This window comes from Cebus imitator, unplaced genomic scaffold, assembly GCF_001604975.1.
Source record: "Cebus imitator isolate Cc_AM_T3 unplaced genomic scaffold, Cebus_imitator-1.0 Scaffold282, whole genome shotgun sequence".
Lineage (NCBI taxonomy): Eukaryota > Metazoa > Chordata > Mammalia > Primates > Cebidae > Cebus > Cebus imitator.
In genome coordinates, this window is record NW_016107597.1 from 143,085 (window position 1) to 165,681 (window position 22,597).

Below are 22,597 nucleotides of genomic sequence, written 5' to 3' on the forward strand. Positions count from 1 at the left end.
TCCTCTCCTTGTGTCCATATGTCTTCTGAATTTCTATTTCTGATTTTGCTTTTTTAAATTTTACTTTTTGAGACGAAGTCTTGGTCTGTCACCCAGGTTGGAGTGCAGTGGCATGATCTCCCCTCACTGCATCCAACCTCTGCTTCCCAGGTTCAAGTAATTCTGTCTCAGCCTCCCAAGTAGCTGGGATTACGGGCGGGCGCCAACACACCCAGCTAATGTTTTGTATTTTTAGTAGAGACGGGATTTCATCATGTTGGCCAGGCTGGTCTCACACCTCTCACCTAAAGTGATCCACCCACCTAGGCCTCCCAAAGTGCTGGGATTACAGGCATGAGCCACCTCACCCAGCCCTGATTTTACATTTCTGATACAGAGAAATGGAATTGATTTTTAGCAACTTTATTGTTATGTAATTTATATAGCATAAGATTAACTGTTTTTAAGTGTAAAATTTTAATAAATATGCGAAGTTGTAAATCATCTCCAAGATCTAATTTTTAACAATACTACCATAGCAAAGAGAAACTTGAACATGTTTCCAGTCACTTCTCCTTCACACTCACAGCCTTAGCCAACCAGTAACCACTGTATATTTTCTTTTCTAGGCATTTCATGTGATTTTTATTTTTGAGATACTTCAGTCACTTATCTCAATGTTTTTCTGGTAGTTTCATGCTACTTTTCCATCTCTAGTGATTTTCCTTTTCTCGACTTGGCTATTATGAATAAAGCTGCTATAAAACTTCAGGTACAAGTCTTTAACTTGGATAGAAAATTTTCAATTTTGGAATCCTGTACTAAATATTTGTTTAATATTTTATGAGTCAGGCAAACAATTTTCTGAAGTAGTTGTAACAAATTTCCATTACCAGTGTGTGAGGGTTCCAGTTTCTCTATATCCTCAGCAATACTGAATATTTTTAGTGTTTTATTATTACCATTCTAGTGTGTATTATTTGGCATCTCCGTGGAATTTTGCCTTGCATTTGGCCCGCTAAAAATGGTGTTGAAAATTCCTTCCTATCCTTCTTTCCTATTTGTATATCTTCTTGAGTGAAATGTCTGTTAAATTATTTCACCTATATTTAATTGAGTTATCTCTGCTCTTCCTGAGGCAAAAGAGTTATTTTCATGCTCTGGAGACAAGTCATTTATTTTACATATGATTTGTAAATGTTATATCTATATTGTAAATTCCCATTGTACTTTCTTGATGTATGCTTTTAAAACATGAAAGCTTTTTAAAAAAATTGGTGAAGCCAAAGTTACCTCTTTTGTTTTTTAGTGTGCTTTCATATTGTGTGTAAGCAACCTTTACAATGCCAAGGGAATAAAGATGTACATGTATATTTGTCCTCCCACTTGGTCTTCTTTTCTTTTCTTTTTTGGCAACAGGGTCTCACTCTGCCGCCTAGGCTGGAGTGCAGTGGCATGATCACAGCTCACTGCAACCTCGATCTCCCAGGCTCAAGCTATCCTCTTACCTACCTCCTCAGTAGCTGGGGCTACAGACACGTGCCACCATGCTGCACCAATTTTTTTTTTTTTTTTTTTTTTAAGTAGAGACAAAGTCTAGCTATGTTGCCCAGGCAGGTCTTCAAGCAATTCTCCCACCTTGGCCTCCCAAAGTGTTGAGATATGAGTGATGAGTACACTAAAAACAAAAAGCCCAGGTTTTTAATTTTAGTGGCATGAGCCACAAAAACGGTGCCCCACCCTTTCTGAAGATTCTTTAGGCACTTCTGGGACCATTGCATTGCCATATTAATTTCAACATTATATTGTCAATTTCTGCAAAATATTCAAATAGGGTTTTAATAGTAATGGTTTTGAACCTGTAGAGCTACTCAATTCCAAAGACATTTTAACAATATTAAACTTTTAAATCCATGAACATGAATTTGCATTCCGTAGAATTATATTCCACTGTATTGATGTACCTTTTAAAAAATATATATAATTTCCAGTTGAATGGCATTTGTTTCTTTTCATTTATTTGATGCTATGAATAATGTTCTCATGACTTTCATGTTCATGTTATGTGGGTGAAGTTTTCGTTTCTTTTGTGTAGTTCGCTAATCTTGCTTTTGCTGTATCTTGTCTGAAATCATTATTTGAAATTGCCAAACTATTTTCTGAAGCAACTGTAAAATTTTACATTCCCCTCATGGTGTGGAAGGGCTACTGTGACTCCACATTTTGTCCACACTTATGTCTTGTGATTTTTATTATGGCAGCTCTTCACAGCAAAAATATCATATTCCTTTCATTTTATTTTGCATTGTTATTATTATTTTTTGAGACAAGGCCTCCCTTTGTTCCTCAGGCTGGATTGCAGTGCCACAATTATAGCTCACTGTCCCCTCAATCCCTGGGCTCAAGCTATCCTCATACCTCAGCCTCCTGAGTAGCTAGGAGTACAGGTGTGTACAGCACACCCAGCTAATTTTTAAATTTTCTGTAGAGACGGGGTTTCACTATGTTGCCCAGGCTGGTCTTGAACTCCTGAGCTCAAGCAATCCTCCCACCATGGCCTCCAAAAGTGCTGAGAGGCCACTGCTCCCAGACTTATTTTTCAATTGGTATTAATGACTGGACATTTTATGTGCTTCTTTGTCATTTATCTTTGTGCTTTTATGAAATGTCTCTTCAAATTTTAAAAAATTTGTGTTCCACTTACTCAGTTGAAAGTAATCTTTTATTGAGGTGGGGTGTTTCTGACCATAATTTGGCTTTTAAAAAAAATACTCCAATGGATTTAGTGATACAAGTGTAGTTGTGTTACATGGATATATTGCATAGTGGCAAAACCTGGGCTTTTAGTTTTTAGTGTATCCATCACACAAATACTAGACATTTCATACAATAGTTGGTATTTCGTCCCTCAAGCAACTTCTACCTCCCATCATTTGAAGTCTCCAGTGTCTACTGTTCCTCTCCGTATGGTCATGTGTATTCATTGTTTATCTCACTTAGAAGTAAAAACGGGCAGTAAATAAATCCAGACTATACAAAGATTATCTTCATGAGCTATGAAAATAATCTTCATATAGTCTGGACTCAATTTTAGTACTTGTTATGTGCTTTGTAGATTTTTTTCCCCATGAATTTCTTATCTTTGCGCTTCCTTAGTGTAAATTGTTATAGTTCAAAAGTTTCTAATTTTGCTGAAGTATGTTTTAACTTTTGATTTGTACCTTTTGTTTTATTCAAAAACATTTTGCATTTAACTTTTGATTTGTACTTTGTTTTATTCTAAATCATTTACTCGATTTTGTTGAATATTTTACAGATATTTTCTTCCATTTGTGTTGATGATCTATTTTGAGTTAATATTTTGTTAGCGTGAACTGTCCATATTTATCTTTCTGCATGTGGTTATTCGAGTGGGGCAATTTTTTGTAAAAGACTATCAATTCCTTATTGAATTTCTTTGGTAACATGGCTTTTATTTCAGCAGTCTCAATTCTGTTCTCTTGATCTATCTGTTTAAATTAGTGCCAGTACCATGTTCTGTAAATGGGTGTAGTCTTGCAGTATGTTTTGAAATCTGGAATGTTCTTCTAACATTGTTCTTCCTTTTAAAATTATTTTAGCCATTTTGCCTACTCTGCATTTCCATCCAATGTTTAGCTCGTCCATTTCTGTAAAATGCATTTTGAGAATGATGATTTTGAAACTGCAGATCTCTTTGAGGAGTACTGACTTCTAACAAAATACTCTTCAAATCCATGAGATTATCTCTAGTTACTTTCAGTGTTTTTATTTTTTTTAACTTTTCATTGTGCAAATCTTGCTTTTCTGACATCAACTTTCTACAAGATACTTCTTTTTGATGTCATTAACAATTATAATGTTTTCTAATTTTCAGTTTTTGATTTAGCATTGCTGGTATAGAGAAATGGAATTAAAATTTCAACTTTATTGAAATATAATTTACAAAGCAAAAAATCATCCATATTTCCAAAATCTGATTTTCAAAAATATCACTATAATAAAGAGAAACCCTGGGTCTGTTTCCAGACACTGTTCTCACCTACAGCCCAGCTGACCACACATCCATTTTCTCTCTCAAAAGCTTTGTCTTTCTGGAGAGTTCTTACAAACAGAACCATACAATGTATCATCATTTGTTTCTTTCACTTATCATGATGGTTTTGAAGACCATCATCCCTGTAGCCTTTATCATAATATTGTTTCTCCTTAATGTTGATGCATACTCCATTGTATGAGCACACCAACTATTGTTTGTCTATTCACTGGTTTACGGCATTCCAATTGCTTACAGCATTTGACTATTATGTATAATTCTTCTATAAATTGTCACCTATTATGTTTTGGTGGACCTAAGTTTCTCTTTTCTTCTGTAGAAACCTAATTTGCAATTGCTGAATCCTCTGCTAGATCCATGTTTTATATGTTAAGAAAATGACCATCTATTTACCACAATGGCTGAAACTTTTCATTTCTACCAGGTGAGTATGAGAGTTCCAGTTTCTCCACATCCTGAGAAAACACTTGTTATTTCCTATACTTTTTCTTATTAAATTTGTTAGTCTAAAATAACATTTAGGCCAGGTGCAGTGACTCACGCCTGTAATCTCAGCACTTTGGGAGGCTGAGATGAGAGGATCTCTTGAGCCCAGGAGTTAGAGACCAGCCCGGGAAACATAATGAAACCCTGTCTGCACAAAAAAATAAAACATAGAAAAATTATCCAGGCATGGTGGCACATGCCTGTAGTTCCACATACTCAGATAGGCTGAGGTGGGAGGATCACTTGTGCCTGGGAAGTCAAGGCTCCAGTGAGCGGTGATCATGTCACTTCACTCCAGCCTGGGTGACAGAGCAAGACCCTGCCTAAAAAAAAAAAAAATTAAATTAAAAAGCAAAATAACATTTAACACTGCATTGCCTTAAGAAGTAATCATTGTGAACATCTTTTCATGGGTCTCCTGGAAATTCGTTAAATTTCTTTGAGTGAAACTCCTATTCATCTATTGAGCTCACATTGAATTTTAGTTATTCGTGTACATCTTACATCGAAAGGGTTCTTTATATATTCAGGATACATATCGGGGTATCTGATATATGATTTACAAATAGTATTCCTGGTCTATAACTTACTGCTGCTCATTCCTAATTTTGGCCAGTGTTTAAACTAATGCCAGTACATGTTCTTTAATTGACCATAGCTTTGTAGTATATTTTGAAATCTGGAAGTGTTAGCTTTTCAGCATTCTTCTTTTTCAAGTTCTATTTATTTTGCCTCCTGCATTTCCATATGAAATTTGGTTTATCCATTTCTGTAAAAAGTCTGTGACTTTTTTTTTTAACTTAAGTTCTGGGATACATGTGCAGAACATGCAGGTTTGTTAGATAGGTATACATGTGCCATGGTGGTTTGCTGCACCTATCAACTCATCATTTAGGTTTTAAGCCCTGCATGTATTAGGTATTTGTCCTAAAGCTCTCCCTTCGCTTGCCACCCTGAAAGGTGTGTGAAGTTCCCCGTTCTGTGTCCATGTGTTCTCAGTGTTCAACTCCCACTTATGAATGAGAACAAATGGTGTTTGGTTTTCTGTTCCTGTGTTAGTTTGCTGAGAATGATGGTTTCCAGTTTCATCCATGTCCCTGCCGAGGACATGAACTCATTCTTTTTTATGGCTGCATAGTATTCCATGGTGTATATGTGCCACATTTTCTTTATCCAGTCTGCCATTGATGGGCATTTATATTGGTTCCAAGTCTTTGTTATTGTACATAGTGCTGCAATAAACATATGTGTGCATGTGTCTTTATAGTAGAATAATTTATACTATTTTAGGTATATATTCAGTAATGGGATTGCTGGGTCAAATGGTATTTGTTTCTAGATCCTTGAGGAATTGCCACACTGTCTGTGACATTTTGAGAACAATGAAATTGAATCCATAGATTTGGAAAATATTGATGTTGAAGCCATAATGACCTTTAACATCCATGAAGACAGATTGCAACTCTACTTACTTAAATGATATTTTGTTATTTCGGTGATATTTTATACTTTTCAGTATACAAATCTTACTCTTTTTCTCTTAATTTTATAACATGCTATCTTCAAATTTATGCTATTTTACAAGGCAATGCTGTCTCAATTTCAGTTTCACATTATATTTTGCCATTATATAAAAATGAGATTGATGTTTTCACACAACTTTTAAGGATAATTTACATAACATAAGGCTTATATAAAGTTTATTTAACATGGGTTAAATGTACAGTTCAACAATTTTAAATGAATATGCTCAGTGGTAAAACCTCACCAACAGGTAATTTCTAGAATTGCTATTGCATAGAAAACCCTACAATCTAGGCCAGGTGTATTGGCTCATGCCTGTAATCCCAGCACTTTGAGAGACTGAGAGGATCCCCGGAGGTTAGGAGTTCAAGACCAGCCTGGCCAACATGGCGAAACCCCATCTCTACCAAAAACGCAAATGTTAGCCAGGGGTGGTGGTGCTCGCCTGAAGTCCCAGCTACTCAGGAGGCTGAGGCAGGAGAATCGCTTGAACCCGGGAGGCAGAGGTTGCAGTGAGCTGAGATCGTACCACTGCACTCCAGCTTGGGAAACAGATTCCATCTCAAACAAAAATAAATAAATAAATAAAAAGAAAGAAAGGAAAAGAAAAGAAAACCCCACAATTTGTTAGGAGTCATGGTCCTGCTTCCCACTGTTAGCCCCTGGCAAAGTGACCTCTAATCTATTTTCTGTTTATATTAATTTGATTTTTCTGCAGTTTTTATAAAGGGAATTGTGCAGTTTGTGCGCTTTTGTTTCTGGCTTCTTTCATTTGCATGATACTTTGGAGAATGATTAGCACTGTAGGATGTCTTATAACTTTGTTCCTTTCTACTTTAGAATCTTATTTCTTTTTATGTACCACCTTGATTATCCATTCACCAGTTGAAGGACATCCCAAATTTTTCCACTTTCTGGTTATTACATATAATGCTACTATAAACCTTCACTTATAAGTCTTTGGGTGGAATTATGTCTCACTTCTCTTGTACAGAAAACGACTTTTGCAATTATTCAGTCCTATGCACAGTTGATGTTTAATATCTTAAGAAACTGACAAACTGTTTTCCAAAGTAGCTACAACGTTTTTCACTTCCATCAGAAAGGTATGAGAGTTCTAGTTTCTCCACATCTTTGAAAACACTTGTTATTTTCTGTGCTAAGAGTGTGTGTGTGTGTGTGTGTTTTTAAAATGATTGTGCTTTTGTGGTTATGACTTGGCATTTGTCATTTCATTCTCTTAAAAATATATTTTATTGGTCATTTTTTCTTGGGCTTACTCACAACTGGTATATTCAAATCCTTTGCATACAATTTTAGTTGTGTTCTCTTTGCGTTGAAATGGTTCTTTATATTCATAAATTGTTTACCTCACATATAATTTGCAAACATAGTTTTACTTATATTAACTTTATTGCTCTTTATCAATGTGGGCATTAGAAGGTCAAAATGCTTTAATTTTGGAATTCTGATCCTCTTATTGCATGAGTTGTTTTAGCACTTTGTAAGAAATCCTTGCATGTTTCAGGGGCTCAGAGATGTACTACTTTATTTTCTTCTTCTGGTTTTAGAGTTTTGGCATATACCTTTATGTATATTTTTGTTTTTTTATCTACTGTTGTGTCATAGTTAAAATTAAGTTCTATATTCATTCGTTGTATATGGATATCCGAGTGTCCTAGTAACATTTGTCAAAGAGATTAACATTTCTATATTAAATTGTCTTGGAATCTTTGTCAAAATTCAATTGATCAAAAATAAATAGATGTACTAATGGACTATGTCTTCTGTTGCATTGGTTGATATTTCCATCCTAATGTCAATACTATGCCCTCTAGATTACTGTCCCTTTGTACTGTTTTAAAACTGTGAATTTTTCATCCTCTCACTTAGTTATTTTTTAAATCAAGATGGTTTTTGTTCTCCTAGGACCTTTGCATTTACATATAAATTTTGATATCAGCTTTTCCATTTCTCTGAAAAAGTGAGGCTGAGATTTTAATAGCAATATTTTTGAATCTGTAGATCTACCTAAATCTGTTGGCATCTTGACGATATTGAATTTTCTAATCCATTAACATGCATTTGTATTCCATGGTATTGTATTGCACTTTATAAATATACTTTTTTTTGTCTGATCCCCAGTTGAAGGACATGGAGTGGTTTCTCTTTTTAGATATAATGAATAATGCTGCTGTGATCTTTGTGTACACATTATCATGTGAATTGTTTTCATTTCTTTTGTGTATATTATTAGTTGTGCTCTTGCTGTTTCCTATAAGACAACTTTTGTTAGCATTATTGGAAATTGTCAAATCATTTGCATAATTTTCTTCCCCATCACTACTTTGTGAGGATGATATTCACTCCATGTCTTTGACCACACTTATTTCCTGTGGTTTTTATTATTTCAATTTTTCTGTGTGAAAGTGGTTAACATTGTCTTTTAAATTTGCATTTCTTGTACGTATTTTCCTGTGACTTGGTCACTTGTATAACTGCTTTTCTGAAAATGATGACCTTGAATTTGTGCATCTAGTTGGGAGTATGGATATGTATGCCATGTCATGTATCCATGAATCTGGAATGATACTTTATTTACTTATATCATCTTTTGTTACTTTCAGTAATATTTTGTAGTTTTCAGTGTACAAATTTTCTCATTTGATATTAATTTTAAATCAATTATTCTTTCTCATGCTATTGAAAATGGTAATTTTTTCTCAATTTCAGTTTCAGAGTATATACACTATTATTATATAGAAATGCAATTGATGTTTTAAAAATCTTTAATGGAATGATTTGCACAATGTTTGCTCATATTGCATGTATAGTTTCATGATTTTTTGGTAAATACACCAAGCTGTGAAACCCTTAATAGAATCTAACTTGTAGAAATTATATGATTGCATCAGAAATCTTGTTCCTGTTCACTGCCACATTTCCTTCTTACCTCTAACTCCGGACAATCACTAATCTACTTTCTAACTCTATTGATTTACGTTTTCTTGAAAATTCTTATAGAGGGGATTCATGTCATGTGTAGTTCTTTTTGTCTGGCTTCTTTCACTTGCATGTATTTGAGGACCATCAGCCTTGCAACATGTATCAAATGTTTCTTCTCAATACCCCTTTCTGTCTAAAAACCACCTTTCGATTAACCATTCAGAACTTGAAAGGCATCCCATCTTCCCACTCTTTACTTATTGTGTATAATGATCCTACACTCCTTAACTTACAAGTCTTAGGTGGATCTATATTTCACATTTCTTCTGTAGAAATCTAGTTTTGTAATTGCTGAAGGCTATGCTAAGTCAATGACTAACATCTTAAGAAACTGAAAAACTTTCTCTTAAGGTGACTGCAAATTTTTTTCATTCTTGAAAGTCTTGAAAGTTACAATTTATGAAAAGGAACAATCTATTGATGCATACGACTTGGATACATATCCAAAGAATTATGTTGCATGAAAAAAGCCAATGACAAAATGTTATTTTCTGTAAGTTTCCATTTTTAAACTTTTGAAAAGACAACATTTCAGGAGTAGGGTATAAATTAGTGATTTCCTTGGGAATGAGATAAGGTGGTGGGACTGAGGGAAGCTTCTTTGGGAGGGAAGCGGGTGTGCTTATGAAAAGGCAAAATAGGGGATATCTATGATGATTATTTTATTCTGTATCTTGATTCTTAGTAAATGCAGGAACTTACACCCTACAGAATTATATATAATTAAGTACACTCCCCCACCTTACCATGAAAATACAAGTAAAACTGTGGATTGTAACAATGTTGGTTTCCTAAGACCCTGGTTGTGGTGTTACATTATAGTTTTTTTTTTTTTTTATGATGAAAAACACATAAAATAAAATGTACCTTCTTAACCATTCCTAAGTGTGTTAGTTGAGTAGTGTTAAATATATTCACATCATTGAGCAAGCAATCTCCAGGACTTTTTCATCTTACAAATCTAAAACTCTGTACCCATTAGAAAACTCCCCATTTCCCTTCCTTCTTGCCCTCTGCAAACACCATTCTACTGTATGTTTCTATGAATTTGATTACTCTAGGTATACCATATAAGTGAAATCATACAGAATTTGTCTTTTTGTGACTGGTTTATTTCAGTCAGTATAATGTCCTCAAGGTTCATCCACGTTGTAGCATATGTCAGAATTTATTTCCTCCTTAAAGCTAAGTAATATTCCATTGTGTGTGTATGTATATATACATATCACATACTGTTTATTCATTCATTTCTCAGTGGACACTGGGTTGCTTCCACCTCTTGGCTATTATAAATAGTGCTAATATAAATATAGGTATGCAAATATCTTTTCAAGACCTTTTCAAGACACATATGTATATATGTGTGTGTGTGTCTGTATGTGTGTGTACGTGTGTGTGTGTGTGTGTGTGTGTATTTTCTTTATCCATTCATCCATCAGCAGGCTCTTAGGTTGATTCCATATCTTGGTTATTGTGAATAATGCTGAAATGAACAGAGAAGTACAGGAATCTCTTCAATATAATGACTTTATTTTTTTTTAGAGATATATTCAGGAGTGGGATTGCTGGATCATATGGTATTTCTATTTTTAATTTTTTGAGGGACATTTATACTGCTCTCCATAGCGGCTGCATTAATTTACATTCCTACCAACAGTGTACAAGGTTTCCCTTTTCTTTACATCTTCAACAACGCTTGTTATCTTTTCACTTTTTGATAACAGCCATCCTAATAGTTATGAGGTAATATCTCATTGTGGTTTTGATTTGCATTTTCTTGGTGATTAGTGAAGTTGAACACCTTTTCATATACCTGTTGGCCATTTGTATGTCTTCATTGGAAAGATGCCTACTGAGGTCTTTTGGCCGTTTAAAGTCAGGTTATTTATTTTTTGGCTATCAAAAGTTGTATAAGTTAAGTTCTTTGTGTATTTTGGATATTAGTCTCTGAATTAGTCTGTTCTCATACTGCTATAAATAACTACCTGAGACTGGGTTATTTATGAAGAAAAGAGAATTCATTGACTCACATTTTCACAGGCTGTCCAGAAACCATGGTTGGGGAGGCCTCAGGAAAACTTACAATCATAGCAGTGGGGCAAAGGGGAAGCAAGCACCTTCTTCACATGGTGGAGCAGGAGGAAGAGAGAGAGTAAAGGGGGAAGTGCTACACACTCTTAAGCAACCGGCTTTCCTGAGAACTCTATCATGAGCCAGCAAGGGAGACATCCTCCCCAATGACCCAATCACGTCCAATCAGTTCCCATCCTCAACACTGGGGATTACAATTTAATGTGAGATTTGACTGGGCGTGGCGGGCTGGGGGGAGACCCAGAGCCAAACTGTATCAACCCTTTATTGGATATATGCTTGGCAAATGTTTTCTCACATTTGGTGGATTGCCTTTTTTATTTTGTTGATTGTTTCCTCCAGTGTGGAGAAATTTTTTAGTGTAGTGTTGTCCAATTTATGTATTTTTACTTTTGTTGTCTATGCTTTTTATATCATATACAGGAAATCTTTGCCAAATCCAATTTCATAGGATTTTCCTCTATGTTTTCTTCTAAAGCATAGTTTTGTAAGATGTTAACACTGGAGGAAAATAGGTAAAGGGAACATAGGATATCTCCATATTATCTCTTACAGCTACTTGTGAATCTACAATTGTCTCATAATACAAATTTTAATTAAAATAGTGTAATCCACCAAAAAGTAAAAGACTTGTGCCTCTATACTCTGTTACAAATACAGCAAGAAATTTAGAATTAAGCAATCATGGGAAACATCACTTTAGAAATCAATATACCAAGTGGTAAAAATAAGAAAGATACAGATCATTGAAATTATTGTTTCATTTATTGAAATAAATAAAGGAAAGGAGAGGGAAATAATATATAGAAAAAGAAATAATTTTTATACAGTGTTGGAATTTTCACAGATTGGCCATGTAGTATGTCACACAAGGATTTGACATAAATTCTGAGTAGTAGATATATCAATTTTTGTAACCATGATTATATGAAACCTGGATATTTCAAGAAAAGAGCAAAATTCAATATATTGGCCTGGAAATTAGGAGAGAAACAGTCTTCTAAATTACTTTTGGCCTAAAAAGGTTATTAAAACTGTAACCACAGTCAAAATTTCAATGAGTGGCAGTTAATATTCTACATATATAAAGAAGGTAAGTCTCAAAGGAAAGTTTCTTGTATTAACTGTTATTACCTGGGAAATAGCCCTGGTGCAATAGTTGCATCCACATATATACCAGGATAGCTTTACCAGATGTCCCATAGAAGCAAAAAATAAACAGACTAAATTAAGTATATCATTTATATATATATATATATTATATATATATAATATATATAATATATATAATATATAATATAATATATAATATATATATATTATATATATATATATATATATACATTTCAGTATATCAATTTAAATAACAGAGTTAACAGTGAGAGAAGGGAGTTTAACATACTTTTGATGTGAAATGGGAGAAGAAGGACTGCTTTCCACCTTCAGAGGCTGCCTGAATTATGGTTTGTGCAATGTTCATATGCCTTTCTCTACCTCTACTATAACTCCCTTCCTCTGAAAGTTGGTTATGAGGACAATCATTGAGTTTTGTACAAATGAGTCAAAAGGAATTTCCTGTGACAAATATGTGCTGCTCTATAGAAGCTATGTAAGGACAAATACATATACCTGGCCATCAGGTGGAACTCACCAATTCACCTTATAAAGAGATATTCTCACATTCTCTCTCTCTCTCTCTCTCTCTCTCTCTCTCTCTCTCTCCCCCCTCTCTCTCTCTCCCCTCTCTCTCTCCCCCTACCCCCCAACTCCTCCTCATCCTACCTCCCCCTCTTCCTCTACCTCTTCTCCTCCCCTCCTCTGCTGTGTGTGTCAGTATGTATGTTGCTTAAGGAGATGTAATGGGGAGCCAGAATGGGGCCATATTGGGTGAATAATGGGTGACTGATTTAGGGATGACACATACATAAGCCCAAATTTGGCATGATTATGACTTTGCCTTTCCATCCCTTCCTATCTATAAGTAACTTTCTTCTTTCCATTATATATTTTGTATGTATATGTTTTACCAGTGTTAGGAAATCAGCTGAGCTGAGAGAGAGAATTCTGAGAATTGAGGTGTCTGATTAGGTTTCCAAGTAGCTGATTAGAGAAATAAGCCCAAAACGAGAGTTAAGCTCTTTAATCGCTTCCTGTGATGGTATGAGCAAGAGTCTAAACCTGGAGAAATCACCAACTCTCCGTGGTTGGCACACCAATCAAAGATCAGGTGAATAGGAATAAATATGGGCATCATCTCTCTGTTGAGGAAGCCTGGGACAAAAGGCTCCACTTTTATGGAACCTGGTGTGGGGTTGAGAAGAAGCAAGGGGAAAGCATTGAGTGGCAAGTACTGAGTACTGAGTCATAGTGGAGAACTCTGTTGTCAAGATTTCCCTTACATACCCCCATAAGGAGGCCTTGGCAGAGGTGTCTTTGCCCAAGGCCTTTGATAAGGGGACCTCAGAATGAAGGCACTGGGACAAGGAATATAAATATGTGAAAGAGCATGACCTGCAGAGGGGCCGAAACCTTGACTGCAACTACCTTCACAATGGCAATATGGAAGGGCACAGTGGCTCACGCCTGTAATCTCAGCACTTTTGGAGGCTGAGATGGACAAATCACTTGAGATCAGGAGTTTGAGACCAGCCTGGCCAACATGGTGAAACTCCATCTCTAAGGAAAATACAAAAATTAGCTGGGAGTGATGGCAGGCACCTGTAATCCCAGCTTCTCGGGAGGCTGAGGCAGGAGAATTGCTTGAACCTGGGAGGCAGAGGTTGCAGTGAGCCGAGATTGTGCCACTGCACTCCAGCCTGGGTGTCAGAGTGAAACTCCATCTCAAAAAAACAAAAAAAAAAAAAAGAAAGAAAGAAAGACAAGATACTGGCTGTGCACCAAGTCTGGTGTTGGGAAAGGGGTTTTCCCCAGCAAGACCTTTCAGGTAATACCTTTATAATTGCCTATGGTTAGATGTGTTCTTAACCAGGAATTGGACTCCTCCACCAGTTACTAAGCTAATATCTAAAGTTAACACATCTGATGCAATTTGCCTATGGCTTGTAAGACACTTATTTATTGATTCTTAACAAATCCTATGATCTTCACCTAATTTCATAAGCTACTTTGTTAACTATCTATGCTTAAAACTTCACCTAAGTTTCATCTGTTCCATTTGTTTTCTTGTCCCCATATCAGAATTGAATGTTCTCAAACAATACAGAAAATTCACATTGCCGATGTATTTATTTTCTACAATTTTGGGAAAGATATTCAAGGGAAATAGAGGGAATTTAACTCTAAATATAGGGGAAAAGCTGATACAACAACTCAATATCATCAAAGTTATCAGCTTTCTTTTGTCTTCTTGGCCCACCATCCTAACCAAGTGAGTTTTGTCTTTCTGATTTCAAGGTGGAAACTGTACTTCCAAACACTGCATACATTTTCTGAGCAGGAATATGAAGAAAGAGGAGAAAGAAGAGGGTGGTGCCCATATCAGGAAAACAAATATTTTCTAGAAATCCTCATCTTCTGTTTCATTAGTCAGTTAAGTCCCTGTGTAACATTTTCTTTGGTGGAGTGTCTGTTCAAGCCTTTGCTCATTTTCTTATTAGATTTTTCATTTTCTTACTGTTGAGTTCAGAGAGTTTCTTATATCATTTTTATATAGCCCTAGTCCGAAATGTGATTTTCCAATTTTTTCCCCCAGTCTGAGGCTTGTCTTTTAATCTTATTGGCAGGATATTTTGCAGGGCCAAAAAACTTAAGTTGGTGATGCCCAATTTATCCTTTTTTTGTTTTGTTTTTATTGATTGTGCTTTTGGTGTCATGTCTAATTCTTTGCCTAACCCAAGGTCATAAAACTTTTTTCTGATATTCTCTTCTAAATGTTTTATGGTTTTACAGTATGCATTTACATCTGTGATGCATTTTGAATTAACTTTTGTATAAGGCCTGAGGCTTATGTTGAGGTTCTTTTTTTTTTTTTTTTTTTTTTTTTTTTTTTTTTTTGCCTGGGGATGTCATACACCATTTGTTGAAAAGATTATCATTCCTCCATTGAATTGCATTTTCACTTTGCAAAAAAATATCAATTGGACATATTAGTGTGGGTCTACTTTTTTGTTCTCTGTTTTGTTCCATTGATTTATGTGTCTATCTTTCTCAATATCATACTACATTTATATACCAAGTCTTAAAATCAGGTAGTATGAGTCCTCTAAGTTACTTCTTTTCTCAAACTTGTTTTAACTATTCTAGTTCTCTTTAGCTTATCTATTTAGCTCCAATAAATATGTGCTTGTGGCTTATCTGCCTTGCCATTTTGTAAGATTAAATACATGAATAGTCATTCATGGTTTTACTAAAAGAACACATTAAACATACAAAAAAGATATAATGTGATTAATTTTCTTTAGAGTTTTAAGATATTCAGAAACAAAAAAAAAATACGACGGCATTCTCTTCCTCATGGTGTTGCACGTAAGGAAACATAGACCTAGGAATTAATGGTCCTTATAAATTTGAATTTTCTGGCTTCACCATGCAAGTTGCAAAAATTAGTGTGTAATATTAATTACATTGTGTTGTGTGGAAAAAAATTGCAATATGGAAACACATATAAACCAAATGCAAATTAACACTAAGTCAAGAAATTTTTTTTAACCTAAATGATTTGGTTATCTTTTAAATGAATCAAATCTGACCCTAATTTTAGCATTTTGTAAGTACAAGGATTATAGTGGAAACTCACATTCCTTGGAGCAAGAAAACCTATTTTTAATCTCAATATTTGTGATGACAAATTCTATGATTTTAGGCATGTCTCCTAACTCTTCTCATATTCAGATTTTGCTTCTATACAAATAATATAATCACTAACTCATAAAGTCATAAGTAATATTATACATGTGTTATTCCTGAATATGCCTGGCAAACAGTAGGACATGTATACTTATTGTTCTTTCAAATAGTCTTATGTCCATGGTTCAATAAGTCCATGGAGAACCAAATAAGGGAAACATTAGAAGAGAAATGGATAGAAATCTTTTTCTGGCACTATCTCATCCAAATTTTTATCACATCCTCAATGTTCTTCTTACTATTGAAAGAAACCACTTATGGAGTGGATACAGGGAGGAATGAAAAATTGGACTGACTCATGGAGGCAAAAAATCTACCTGATTTCAAGCTGAATATTTAGGATGAAATAGACCAAAATCTGTCTTGTATTTGACCATCAGTAAAACCAATCCCTAGGTAGAAGGACATCATTGTCAGGATCACTACAACATTTCACGATTCTGTCTTTTTACACCTGAATGAACTGTCAACTCCCCAACTTTGTTCCCTGTCCTTGCCTTGAGCCCCATTTTGTTTCAGTTTCTGGCAGAACTTGTTACCTGTATAATGATTTTTAGCATCTTTGTTTGACATGAGGCTTCTGCCTGTGCCCAGTGTTACTCCTGATATTAATAGTTATTTTTCACTGATATGAAAACACCTCTTCTGTTGAAATAACTCTCCATTCTCCCAAGTCTTTTATTATAGAGCAAATAATCATCCTAAAATAATAATACTCATGAAATAACAAATGGCTATTATTTCAGCAAGTTAAGTACCTTATACGTGAGGTCATATTTAAATATCTGATGTGCAGGAATTAGGATCTTCACTTTACAGATGCAAAAACAACTAGTGAATGGTGGTTGACCCTAGACATAAATCCATATATGTATGACTTAAAAGCTTTTGCTCTCATCCAGTACAGAATATATAAAACTCTTAGCTAAATACTTGGCATTGATATGGTATTTGCTAAAATTCCAACCTGCAATTCTTATTCCGTATCTTTCACTTTTTCATTGCAATTTATGTAATTCCTTTATTACTTAAAAGTATTCTATAGAAAATTATACCTACTTATTGATCTCAGTTTATGAAAAGCTATTATTTATCTTTTATTTCAGTGCATAGGTATATCATCGTTTGATCATATTAGGCATATTTATCATTTGATCACACAATAGTATGGTAGGTGTGGCTCCCAGTGAACCTTGTTTCCTGGTACTCATATCCCTGTGTAATCTCCTTTCCTTGAATATGGGTTGGACCTAGTGACATTCTTCTAATGAATAGAATGTGACAAAAGTGATGGGATGTCACTAGTCTGATTCTTTCCATTTTGCTAGAACTCTATTTTTTGTTGATATTTTCTCTTGCCCTTTTGATGATAAAGCAAGTGGCCATGTTGTGAGATGCTCTAAAGACAGGTCCATATGTCAGGGAAACAAGGAAATGATTGGGCCAACAGCTCATGAGGAACTTCAATCCCATAGCCCACAAAGAACTGAATCCTGCCACAACCACACACATATAGTAAGAAGCAGATCCTTCCCAGTTGAGTCTGTAGATGATTACAGCTTTGAGAGCAGCCTAAATCCAGAGGATCCAGTTAAGTCATGTTTAGATTATTGACTCACAGTAATTGTGAGACAATACATGTTGTTGCTTTAAGCCATTAAGGTTTGGGATAATTTGTTACACAGCAATAAGTAACTTACACAAATGAGTTATTCATGCTATTTAAACCACTGCATTCTGATCATATGCTCTGGTCAGGACCACACATCAAAATGCAATGTAAATTTTAAAAAATCATCAAATAACTGATGCTAAGGCCTGAAATAACCTTGGTAAATCAGAGGAATATATACATGAGCATAACCTTTCTTTGCTCTTAGTATATCAATATTTGAATAAACAGAGCAATGAGAAAAAATATTTATCATTGAAGACAAAGAAAAATCATGTTATCACACGTTTATAAATCAGTGAAAAAATTTTCATTCTCACTTCAAATCTTTGTCAAGCATGAGAACATAACCATGTTAAGATATTTACAGAGTGAAAATTGAGAGTTTCACAACTCTCCACTCCAAAATAACTTTGTACACTCTGGTCTATGAAAAGATAAGTGTGGAGATATATATTTTTTTATAATAAAGATTTTTAAAATACCGTGTTAGTTTTTAGGGTGACTGTAAGAAAGTCTCACAAACTTGGTAACTTAAAACAAGATACCTTTATTGTCTTAAAATTCTGGAAGCCAGAAGTTCAAAATCAGGTATTACCAAGGCCACACTCCATCTCAAGCCTCTGGGTTGGAATTCTTCCTTTCCTCTTCCAACTTCTCGTAGCCCTAGGTGTTCCTTCTCTGTAGCAGCATACCTCCAATTTCTACCTCCATCTTCATATGGCTGTCTTTTCTCATGTATCTGTCTTCAGTTGGCATTCTTCTGTGTGTGTGCACGGGAACGTGCACATGTTTGTGCATGTGTGTGTCCAAATTTCCTTTTTCTTATAAGTACACTTGCTATATTGGATTAAGGCTTACCCTAGTTACCTTGTCTCAACTTGATTACATCTGCAAAAACTCTATTTCCAAGCAATTTCACATTCCAAGGTGCTTAGGGTTAAGACTTCATATATTTTTGGGGGGGACATAATTCATCCTATGACAAATAGCATTTTTTCCNCATCCTATGACAAATAGCATTTTTTAAACATCTATCTTTGGCTTTGTTACATCATTCAAATTTTCTATGCCGATCAAAGAAATTATACTTTCTGTCCTCCCACACTCTTCTGTAAGCTAATTGTCTACTATCCTATTTTATCTGAGATATTTGAATTTTTGTACCTTTCGAGGTATTATAATCAATGTTGTAGCAGTGTTTTTAAATATAATTCACTAAAATAACAATTTCATCTCTATCTAAAAGAAGCACTTAAAATGTTATATGTAAAATCAGAATATTTTCCAGAATATACCTGGTCTTAGACAAACACAGGACATTCTGAATTTTATTTTAGGGGTCCCAGGTGCTAAAAATTCTCTATAATAAATTATGTTAATTTAAAGTGATTGGAATATCAGCCAGATGTTTGTCTGTCATCCACAGGTTGATTGAAATGGCACCCCCACTGGAGAGTTAGAATAAAATCATATTACTCCAAAAGAGCAAACTTTAAAAGTGTTATGTATTCATTCATCAAATATATATTATTTCCATATTATGTTCTAGTCACTGAATTCATTAGCAGTAGCATTATTAATTGAAGCATTATAGACTTTAGAGCCATACACACTTGAATTTTAATACTTGCTCTATTACATGCTAATAATTCTTCTAAATATCCACTTCTTTCATCTGTGAAATGGGATAACAGTAATTCCAGAGTTGTTCTGAAAATTAAATATGATTATATTAACACAATGCTCTTGATAAAATTGATAAATTGTCCTTGATTCCCAGCAATTATATTGAATCAAGTTCAGATTATTGAAAAAAATTCAAAGCTTTTAATTTTCCTATATAAGATGAATATAGTGTCTATACTGACAGTTTGTATATAATCCATGTAAATATATGGCACAGTATATGTCCTTAATAGACACTGGGCTCCTCCATCTCAGGTATGTAAGATACAAATATAGATGGCAGCTATTCTTAATTTTTGAACATATAAGTTCATGTAAGTATATTTGCTAGTTCATTCTCATTTATTAAGCAATTTATCCATTCAAAATAACTTTATATGTGTTATATAATTTAAATAACATTATGAGATGTATAGGACCTAGTATACCAATAGGAAATTGAAATTCCAAAGGTTAACTAATTTTCACAATCTAAAACTGCCCTTGAGTTGCAAAGCTGGGATGCAAATCCAGATCTGTGTAAGTCTAACAATTTTCATCCATTCGCTTCAGTGCTAAATGTACAGGTTTAGGGGATGGGAGAAGGAGCAGGGGCTTTTGAAGTGAAACCAAAAGAATAGCATGAGAAGCAGGAAAAAGCAGAATTAAACAGGAAAGCCAAAGATAGACTCGGAATATGAAGTAGAAGCTCAATGAAATAGATGTGTACCATGTCCACTCTGATCAACCGGAGAGAGTGCTCCAAGTTTGGATTGACGAATTCATGAGATATGTTAGATTTTATCCAACATCAAGTTTATGAATTTTAAGAAGGAATACAGGACAGGCAGCTTCACAGCATGCACAGCAACAACATAATCATCATTTTATGATTCATAAGCACAAATTCCTATGCCCCAGTCACTCCGTCCTTAGAACATGTATGATCATACTAGATGAGATTGGATTGGTACAGACCACTTCAGTTCCAGAAACAGTGGCTCTGTAGTCTCTTCGACTTTTATAGCTCCTTATAATCACACAGCTCCTTCAGAGTATAAAATCAGTATATATTTTGCAGTGCAGTTGCATCTCATCAATACTAATTGCTCATTACTTGATAAACCACTTTGACAATGAAATGTAGGTGCCTGGTCTAGTTCCCAGTACTCAGAAGGACTTAATAGACTCCAGCCTACACCCATAATTCCTTGAATTAATGTTGCAAGTAAGATTGGACTAGATTCAAATCCTAAGACATTTTTGAAGATAGATAGAGAATGGTCACACAACCTACTGTTATACCAGGAATACTGTATCAATAGAACAATAGTTCAAGCGGTCATAGATACAACATTCTGCCACTAGTAACAATGGTAGCTTTTCACTGGCCTTTAGGAAGGCTGGAGTGGATACATAGAGCTTATGAGAAAATCAGAAACTCTGGGATTTGAAACATCTTCCCCAGAGATGAGATTTCAACATCATGTCATGTACCTCTGTGACTACCATGGATTTCCCTCCTTTCTCTCAGTTGAATATTACTAAATGAAGTTTAGCACCTGACTTCATACCCATGAGTTATTTGTATGAATTTATAAAACTGCTGTCTGTTTAAAAACCTCTTCCAACTTTGAGCATAGCTATTGCTGTAAATCTGAGATATGAGAACATTCGTCAGCCAATTTGACATTTTGTGACTTATTAATAGAGACTATAATTCTACAGGAGATATTCTTGTAAATGAAAATTTAAAAAACACAAAAACAGTTGCAGATTATCTAATGAATATTGCATTTTTAAAAATTCCACTTTGAATTTATGCCATTTCTATGAATGTTCACTGATTTCTCCCCATTCTATGTGGGTACGGATGTAAACTTGTCACTAAAATTGAGAATCAAATAAATCACCATGATAAGCTCTACCTTTTTGTTCTTTTGCTTACAAAAAAATGTAAGTGTTAGTAAATAAGAAAACATGAAAACTTAGCTTTAATTACAATTTTGAACATCAACAAAGAGTTTGTACAACAAAATAGAGCAAAAAGAAAGTGAGTATGTTTATAATGGATGTATTTACTATTTATGAAAGTCATAATAATATCTGTAAATAAAAGATCCTTTCAGTTAACATAGAGTGAGGAAACATTGGTTCAAAAAATAAATAAGAGACAGTTTTCTTTCTTTTAATTCCCCAGGCAAAGTCTGCTTAATTAAATATATTTATTACAATTTGATCAAAAAGCCCAAATTCTATGTGTCCTACATCTAGCTACTAGAGTATTCTCTGTCATAGGCCTCTTGGGTCTGAATATTTTGACTTGTTAATGAAGTCATCAAAGGAATAGGCTAAGTCTTTCAGTTAAAACTGTTTGTTCCAAGATGCTCTGCAAAATATGCTCTAGGCTTTTCCAAAGCAACTCTTTCATTTTTTTCTCTCTTAACTTAAAACTAAAGCCTCCTTGTCATGCTTAATTAAACATCTGAATCAAATTAATTATTTTGTAACTAGAGTGGTGTGTAGGATGTAAATTTCAAATTTAGCATGGGACATTAATTGAAGAGGCAGATTGTTCTTTATAAAATGTGATTATCTTTTTATGCCTTCAAAAACACAATACATAGAAACTAGGAATGGACATGAAAATTTCCCAGACTCACATATAGAATAAAAAGGAGGGATTCTGTAATATGCTTAGCAAAGAGAAATATATTATCTTTTCAGACTTCAAGGAACAGTATTACTATATATATATATTTGTACCCAATTTTCTTTTCTGAAATTAGGAAGAATTTTTCTGCTTTTTGTCAGCCATCTTTTGGTTTCTATGTAAGCTATATACCTATCTACATAAGGAAATGCCTGATGAATTCTTCCTACTGATTCTTATTATCATAGAACATCAAGAATGATTATTGTCAAAGAAAGTCTAACTTTGAAAAATGACATCCATCTGCTCAATATTTTATTGGCTTGCTGACAATTCACTTTGAGATAATCTGGGTCAGGGCCTAATACTTTGCACTGAAAAGCAAATTATGCAAATGGACAAGCGGTTTGTGGAATATACTTTGAGAGTACTAGCTCTTTCAGTTTTAAAGGAGGATCAGAAGTCAAAAGTAATATGTATTCTAGTGTCCTTAAGTTGATTTTTCTTAGTGTCATTACAAGCAGTGTTTTCACATTCTAATAGAGAAAATAATATTTAAAAGATTCAACTACTAAAA

At 34.4% G+C, this 22,597-nt stretch overlaps 1 pseudogene; it reads left to right on the forward strand.

Annotated features, from left to right (window-relative positions):
- The window catches only part of LOC108284729, a 59,155-nt pseudogene that overhangs the window by 28,711 nt on the left and 7,847 nt on the right, over positions 1–22,597 (forward strand).